Raw genomic sequence first — 9,394 nt, forward strand, 5'->3', positions numbered from 1 at the left:
CCCCTCCCACCCCTCTAGGGTCTCTGAACTCTGTGTATATTTTTATAGCTCCTTGTACTATGCTGTAGTTTTGAAGTTTAGACCTCGTTTGTGGAAGTGTTGAGGTAGAACCATCTATGAAAGTTTTTTTTTTTTTTTTCAAACGCTTTTTTTGAACGCAGAAGTGAAAAGAAGTGAGGGGCGGGGGGCTTGATGGTGGGGAAGGGGAGGGGGTGGCGAGAGGGGATGAAATGAAAAAGAAGAATAAAGGGAAAAGAACAGGGTGAGAGAGAGTACTGTCTGGGGAGGAGGAATAAAGCAGCATCTGAATGCAGAACTTTAAAAAAAAAAAGGAAGAGGAAGGGAGGGAGGGAGACGAGGAAAGAAAAGACTGTGAAGGAATTGCACACTAAAGATAAAGAAGCTGAGGGCAGGGGAGGATGGGAGCGGCAGGAATGAGAGATGAAGGATCCAAAGGAAGGAATGATGAGTGGCTGGCGAAGGAGAGAAACCTTTTCTTTGAAAGGAGGGTCTGAGCCTCCTGAACGGAGGTGATGGACCAACAGCCAAGACGGATTTTGGAGGAACTGAACTTTGACCATGGAAAGGAGAGATCTCATCACACGCTGTCTCTCTCTCGCACACACACACACACACACACACACACACATCTACTGTGACTCAGTCACACTTTATGTTAACGTGAGGTGGCACATTTCAGATTTGCTCCTCTTTTCCGCCAAAATTTGTGTTGAAATGCATCTATGCGTGTCACACACACAGTACATTGCTAGCTGTGGACAACACACACACACACACACACACACACACACAAGAGAACCCCCCCCCGGCAGTCAGTACACTCTGTTTCTCTCTGTTTAACACACATGCACGCTCAACCTCCCACACAAAAGATTTCACACCTTTTAATGACTGTCACAAATGCCTACTGATTGCATTGAGTGACATACATTCTCTCTCGCTCCTGCTTGCTCTCCCTCACACACACACACACACACACACACACTTTCACCCACACTCGATAAAAAAGCTGATTGCTTTCATATGACTCTGTAGTTTCGTGATTAAGACTAACCCAATGGACATGGGAGGGATGAAAAGAACGTTTATGCGCTGTGTGTTTTCTCCTCTCTTTCACGCACAAACACACACACACACACGCACATACTTACATAAACACGCTAGTGCCCAGCACCTCAACCTAGAGGGCAATAACAACGCTGTTTTCAGAGGTGCAATATGTTCACATGTGCATACTTAAAAAGCTGTTTTGTGTTGCGCAAACATGTTTATGGCTTATGTGTAAACTGGGTGGCAGTGGAGAGCTTAAGCTTTTATTTTTTTCAGACACACAGGCACACGCACACACACACGCGCAGACATAAAGCCTCCAGTGATGTGCCATGTTTTCTGTGTGAAGCCAGTGTTAAATCTGGACCTTACAACATTTCTCAACTGTGTTTTGTGTCAGTATCTAACATCATATAATGAGATATCGTTCATTAAGTGTCACATTTGTCTGAAATGACTTTGTTCAAGACATGACGATGATGTTCAGATATGTTTTTATACCACAAATGAGTTTGGATTGTATTTGACTGTATCAAAATTGATTTCAAAGATGAAGTGAGGGGGAAAACTCCTCATATTCTTCTTTTTGTACAACTACCGACTTTGTTTTTTATGTATGCTGTTAAGTCTATGTCTATTTAAACATGCTCAGAGTACCTAAAATATCCTCCAAGCCAAATGAAGTGTCTGTTTCTCTCTCTTCAACAACTTCTGGAGGTCTCTTTGGAGCGCTCCAATCCAAAATGACAGTATTTTGTTCAAAAATGGCTGCTGCCACGAGGGGGAAGAAAAACCTTCTTGGACTTTATGGCATCAACTCCGACAAAGAAGCCACTGCCCTGTTTTCAGTCCATTTCGCTCCCTCTCCCCCTCCCTCTCAGCAAAATGTCAAGTATCTCTTGGACTCAAAGTTTTTTTTTTTCTTCTATTCATATCGATGTTATTTCAAAGTTTTGTCTCTGGCTCTCACTTGTTTGTGTTTGACTGGTCGACTCAACGTGTTGGCTTTTCTAAAAACCACGGACACAGCCACTGGTTGTCATGTTGAAAAGAGAAAGAAGAAAGTGCTGTTTCTATGGAATGGGGGAGAGAGAAAAAAAGCCGCCACCGCCGAGCTCCCTCACCTCTCCGTTGGCGAAGATGTGTGTGTATGTGTGTACGTGTGTGAGTGTGTGTTTCTTTGTGCCAATAGACAGCGATCGGAGGCCGCGGAGCGAGGTGGCTCTCGTATGTAACGTGTTGAGACTTTGTATTTGGGACACCTCTGTGTGAGAAGGGTTTTTTTTGTGTCCTCTACTCCTCTTTTCTTCTCCCCTCCTTACCCCCTTGTCTACTCACGACGACCCCTGACCCCTCCCCCCGTCCCCCTGTTTCCTAGCCCCTCCCTCCCCCCCAACACACCTCTAAAGAGAGGAAAAAACTAGTACATTCCTGGTTTGGAAAAAAAAGGTTGAATAAAAAAAACAAACAAAAATGTTTAAGCACCACTCTTTTAGTCATGTTGTGTGATTCATTATTGCGTGAGGGTCTGCTGAGGTCTTTGTATTCTGCTAATGTGCGTGCATGTGTGTGAGTTCCTGAGGCCCACTGGTAACCCTGCCTTTAATAGAAGGTCTCTCCCCTTATCTCTGCATTGGGCATGTCTCAGCAGGGGCTCTTACACTGCCTCTGCTAATAACACCGCCATTGCTGACACACACACACACACACACACACACACACACACACACACACACACACACACACACATACTAACACACACAGGCTCTCCCACTGGTGTTATCAACAAGTTATCAAAGCCGGCTTCGTTAGTGTTGAGTGTTGCTTGGCAACGTATTGACAGAGCTGATTTTATTCTCTGACTGCCTCTCTAACACCCCTCTATTTCCTCTATTTCCCCCTCTCTCCCTTTAGCTTTGTGGCATGTTTCTATGGTAACTGTTAGCGTCTTTTGCACCCTTCCAAAATTAGTTTCATCCGGTTGTGTTTGTGAATCTCTGTGTGTGTGTGTGTGTGTTTTCAAGGCCCTTCCAGAGAATAGTATATACCACCAGGGTGGCCTAGGATGAGATGACCAGGCAGCTGCCTTTACTCTTTGATCTGTGATGTGTGAGAGTAGATCACATGCCACACACACACACACACACACACACAGATATGCACACATATTCACTGACCCCAACTACACAACACCAACACACGTGTGTATGCAATCTTATGCACTGCCACACACACAAACAAAGGCATTGATCCTTGTAGGCCAAGTACAATGAAGGTTGGCGAACAGTAAACATCTATTCACCAGCAACCTGCTAAGGCTGTTAATCAACCAAACACCTTCTGTCAATGCCGCTACTTCCTTCTGTGGCAATTTTGTCATTTTCCTTCCCTTCCCTTTTTTAAATACACATCTGAAGCAAGTTTTCAACCTTAATCTCATAATAATAACCTGCTTGTAAACAAGACAGGTTATTTACTGTGACTAGGGTTTGGAAATGTGAACTGGTTTCTAATTAGACCTGAGCCAAATTTAAACCGGTTTCCTGTCATTTCCAGCTGTGATTGTAGGACTGTCGGACACTTTTTAATGTGTCATAGTGGGACAAGCACAGGTGTTGCAAACATTAACAAAGGCTCTGTTCTGTCTCAGTAGGCCATGGCAGTGTGATGGTGAACCAGCATGAATGATGAAATCCAAAGCACATGTTTCCTGTGTAGAACTCTGAGCAGTGCCCTTGGTGGTTATTAAAAAGACAGTGAGATAAATATTATGCTACTTGTTAGTGTTCCCATCTAGCTACATTGATGCATAATCTGCAAAAGTCAGTAAATATTTTATGTTTCTTAATGCTTTTACATTTTTAATGTTTTTCCGAATAAGCTCTGTGCAGAGAAGGTGACTTTCAGAGATTGTTTACAGTAACCAGCTACCTAATAACATTTGACATATCTTTATATGCAGAACAGGTTTGACTATATTATTTTAATTAAATACAGGCAAATATACTTTATGTTGCCTTTTAGTTTCTGTGTGCCCCGATGGGTGCTGCCATTGTTGTGTGATGTCAGACAACTTCTTCTTCATTAAGTTGGGGTAGATGGATTTGCCCCTAGTTTACAAGCGGTTACTCTGATTTTAAGTGGCTCTCTATTGTATTTTTTCTAGTAAGTCAGACATTTTTGAGTTCAGAAGAACGCAGCGTTACACCTGTATCATGTATATTTAAATATTGAGTTTGGTGACTTCATATAAAACCCTGCATAGCTGCACCCAACAAAACCACAACCAGAGGACTAATCAGCAAGAGTAACTAACACAGGAAGGATGCACGTTTCCACTTTTTTGTACATATAGAAGTAATTCAGTAAGTTTAACAATGTAATTGAAATAGCTAAAATAAGTTTAATCTGCGTTCCGGTTTATGTCATTTAGAATAGCATAGCTGTAGCTGGTGCTATTTATTTAGGTGACCAAAAACTAGTCTTGTTCTCCAACGTGATGCAAAATGGTATACTACATGAGTAAAGCCCACCCAGGCCACCAAATAACACAGTAATCTATAAAAAAGGAATGATATTCCTACCAAAAAGCAAACCACAAAATACAGTTTATAGCCCTTATATTTCTATGAGGAACACAACAGGCAAATGTATAACTTGTAGTTCAAGGCTTATATTACTTCGTAGTAATCTTATTTGGCTTATTTTTGTTCCATGATATTGCCACAGCCTTTCTAAAATCAGAAACATTGGCATTGTGTTAGCAGTCGATTCATTCTACCTGTAGAGTACCTGGATGATTGGTATGTACAGTATTTCTTATCACTGGATTGTAATAAGAAATGGCTAACAATAAAGAAGAAGGCAGTAGCTGCCAACTAATCGCTAACTCTAAAACCAAACCAGTAGTGATAATGTTTCTTCGGTGGCTCACCACTGTTGCTAATCCATGGAAACCAGCAGCAATATTCCCTTCAAAGAGGAACTAATGCTAATCTAATGGCTGTTAAGCTGTAATGAGTTTGCTTGCTTCTTTCCAGTCGGGTTTAAAGGAGGCCTGTTTAGACTATCGGGACTGCAGTGGTCCCCTTATCATTACATGCTCATCATTACTCCTGCTAATCTGTTCTGCTCAATGCACACACAGATGAATATTAATGCCATGGAGGATGATAGCCGTGTGTGTGTGTGCCGCATGAACACACACAGACAGACGCAGATAGGCGCCAAAAGTTGGAACGACACACGCGCAAGCACACAAAGACGAAACGCGCACGCACACTCTTGCGTGCTCTCTGTGCTTCCCCAAGTGAGACGGCTGAGCCTCCTCCTCAACTCCGTCGAGGAAGGGAAGCGTGATACTCCGCACACACAGAAACACACACGTCGCTTCCTTCCCTGATACTTTATCACAGCAGCAGAAGGATGGAAAGAGAAAAGAAACAGTTTTAAGTGAAATCAATAGAGAGATAATCCCCCAAATTAGATTTTGAAAAGCTCCGCCGCTGATGCGCAACTTAAAACCCAAGGATTGGCCCACTTGACTTACCAACGAAACAATCCTCAAGTAAGACGCAGTTACCATGGGAATGAGCGAAGGTCAAGGATAAGAGGAGAGTGAGGGAGAAGTGGGGAGAGAGGGAGACAACGCTCTAAATCAAAGAAGTGGACTCAGGAATCTGCATACTGAAACAGGGCAAAAACCGCTGTGATTACAATGTCACTGTGATTAATGTAGTGTGGCGCCTTAACACCCTGAGGAGGAGAGCCGCACAGAGTGCAGGGAAGGCTGGCACCTGACAGACCTGAAATGTCAAGTCATGATTGGAGAAGAGATGAAGGGTTAAAAGGTCAAGCCGTTTGATTGGATGCAAAGGCCTTTCTGTGTGGGGCCAGACCTGGAGGTGGACAGATAGCTCTTCCACAGAGTAATTAAACTTCAGCAGAGGAGGAATTATCAGTCGAAAATCCATGATTTTACAGTACTGATGCTGGCAGCTTTTTCTCTGTGCCTTGTGACTGCTCTCATTGCCCCCCTCTCTCCCTCCACCAGTATCTGCTCTCTGTCTAACTCAATCTCTCTCCTCTTTCACTACCTGACTCTCACTTGTGTTTTGTCTTTTTTTCCCCCCTCCTGCTCCTGCTCTCTCTCCCCCCACCTCCCTGAATCTTTCACTTTCTGTACCTTTCCCTCCATCTCAGAGTGAGAAAAATGTTACAGTTAATAACAGGCCTGATGACAAGTGCAGCTGCGATCTGCAAACGCAGAGCTGATGGAAAGAGTAAGAAAGAATGAGAGGAAGGAGGGAGGGGAAAATGGTTAGAAATAGCTTTGTCGCACAGTGGGGGGTGGGGGGTGGCAGTGTTGTACATTATGTGTTTGGCTTGAGGATATAACAGCGTTAATTTCAGATGATTAACTTGTTAATATTCCTGAGTGGATAGTGCCACAGCAGCCCTCGTTATTGGAGACAAGCAAAAGTTCTGTAATGCCTTTGCTTGTCACGCAGACAACTCCCCCAATGTCCCCCACCCCCTCTACCACACACACACCATTATGCATGCACACAACTGAGGCCGCAGGAAATAAACAAAGTAGGTTGTGTTCAATTAAAAAGCTTTGCCTCTAAATTTGATCCTCAGCTGCTGTAGAAAGATTTCATCATTATTCCTGACTGCTTTCAGTTTGTTTCCCTCTCTGCACATATCGTTTTAAAGAATGAGACTGGCAAAATGTTCTGTTAGAACAAAACAGTCATTTATTCAATTTTACATTACATTATCATACGGCACTGTAACACTGGGGCTAACTAGATTTAAAACAAGAACAATGCTGCATGTCTTCCACGTGGATCATCAAATGGTGAGGATGCTGACTTTTTACCTGGGACATGTGGCTCTGTCAAGTATAGAAGTATATCGAGTTTGTAATACACTTTTGCATGGTTCTCACTTTAAAACGATGATAGCACTTCACAATGTAGCTTTTGCGGTGGGATTAATTAATTTTAAATGTGTAGAAATCAAATGGTAACTGTGAAAGTAATCTGGTTATAGTACATGAAACTGCTAGATCATCTCACTGATTACATTTTTATCCAGGTAACAGATTACCCTGTGAAAGTACTTTTCCAGACATCCTTTTCTCTTACACACACACACACACAAGAACAATACACCAATCTAGCACAACGGGAGATTTTGCACAAATACATTCGACACTCACACACAGACACCAGAAGAAGGTAAAACAAACCGAAGAAGACTTTACATAAACCACATTCTCAGAGAAATTCCAATATAACCCAGCAAAACAAACCCTAGGTACTGGTGCGCGGGTGTATCATGACTGACGTTTATTCACAAAATACCCTTCTATTGTTTCATCTGCCAGTTTACCAGGAACCTGGTTTATTAAGATCTTAGATTTCAAGTTCATTGTGAGACCAAAGTATATACGCTCCGGCAAAGAAGCCGTGTTATCGGTGTCAGGGTGGTCTTGTGGTTAAAGAGTCCCACGATCCTTCAGATGTGGGTCCTTTGTTCACAAACATCTGCACTGTTGAAGTATCCTTGAGCAGAGACCCAGGAGCACGGAGCCCGGAGACAGCTAGTGCCAGGAGGAAAATGCACAAAGTGACCAAATCAGAAAGTAAAGAAGTATTTGCACTCGTTGTTAAGACTGGTTTCTTTCACAGTGTTACATGACTATTGCACAGACCTATGAGAAGCGTTCTAGCCTTTAGTTGGTCTGACAGCTCCACGCACGGCTGCTGTTGTACTCTCTAAAAGGAGGAAATATATGTGAAGGGACACAAAGCCCAAGGCACTGCCAGTCAAGTAATGATGAAACAATCACTGCATATTGAGCACAGTTAAAGATTTAATGTGCAAAAATAAACATTTGTATTACTAGCTGTGCACTACCATAAAACAGCTATTGGAGAATATTTTATTAAAATGAAGATTCCTTTGAAGCCAACACAGTTCTGTCTGTCATACTGCCTACACTCTAACAATGTTTTTTATTGTCAGAGCTCGTTGTATGTTTTACTTATTGAAACCTTATTCTGTCAGGTAAATAAGCTGTCAGATATGCAGTAGAGTAAAAAATATAATAGTTCCCTCTGCAATGTAGTGGATTGGTCTCATGATATGGAAACATTGCTGAAAAATATCTCAAATTAAATCTTCAAAACTATAAAATAAGTGTGCTGAGTGACTTTCCACTTCTTTAGATGAGCAACTCAAGAATCAAGTTTGTGTACAACTCTCAAACATACTTTTATGCTTATTCCACATATTTCTACAAAATAAAAATAGCATAAAATTCCAGGTGCAATTTGACCATTCACACATCAGAAATAGCTGTGGGAAGACCAGAAAGGGTTTTCCTTTCTTAGATTCTCAGATCAGAAAATGCTCCAGTTACGTAGGGGCTTTAGGGCGCACGGGTGCCAGCCTTGCTGGATTAGTCTTAACAGCTGAAACACACAAGTTGCTCTTGCGATTGGTGATGAAGGGGGCTTTTTGGATGAGCAGTGCTCATCTTCTAGGGCTTGTTTGTGCCACAACTTGATTTGCATACATTTCTAAGACTGAGAGGAAAAATCTCCATTTATAGTTCAAGGAAGTGAAGCGCAAAAAATATGCAGATAGCTCTCGCAAAGCATTCTTGGTGATTCTGGACGTGAATCTCTACCAGCTGGGTTCACTGTCTGTGGCAGCAACCAACTTCTGACCTTCCTGCAGAGGAGGAAGAAAAGACAGATTTTCTTCAGCAAAATCACCTGCTGTATCTGTTCTTGTTACTGTTTTCATTGTTAATTTCAAGACTTTCAGGAATATGATAGTAGTGTGCCAGAACTTTATGTACTGCAAAGCCAAACTAATTAACAATGAAAGACTTGTTCTGTTTGGCAAAGAAGTGTGCAACATGCAAGATACAGAACATTTTTCATCATTCCAATTGGTGCATGTCACACCTATTTCAAGTCTTTAATGCATCATCATTGCCGCGAGGAAGTGTGTGCATAACAAGATGAGAGGTTGCATGAAGAGACAGGAAGTTTTTCATGTTAAGTTCAAAGTTTAGGACTAACCACAGGGAGGTGGATTTCTACCTGCACACATTTCCACGATCAAATTGTGTCATGAGACCTTTCTCTAAATGATGCTCGGGCAGAGTTCAAAGCAAATCCTGTTCAAAGGAAATCTGATTTAATTTTCACTCAGTCAAGTCTAAATGTGATCATGCCAAAGTCATCCTGGTTAGCACCACACCCTTTGAGATGCTCAAGAAGGCGAGCGTTTGGATCCCTAA

This window comes from Micropterus salmoides, unplaced genomic scaffold, assembly GCF_014851395.1.
Source record: "Micropterus salmoides isolate LMB-PRFRI ecotype aquatic unplaced genomic scaffold, ASM1485139v1 Ms_hic_scaffold_2, whole genome shotgun sequence".
NCBI classification, from domain to species: Eukaryota; Metazoa; Chordata; class Actinopteri; order Centrarchiformes; family Centrarchidae; genus Micropterus; species Micropterus salmoides.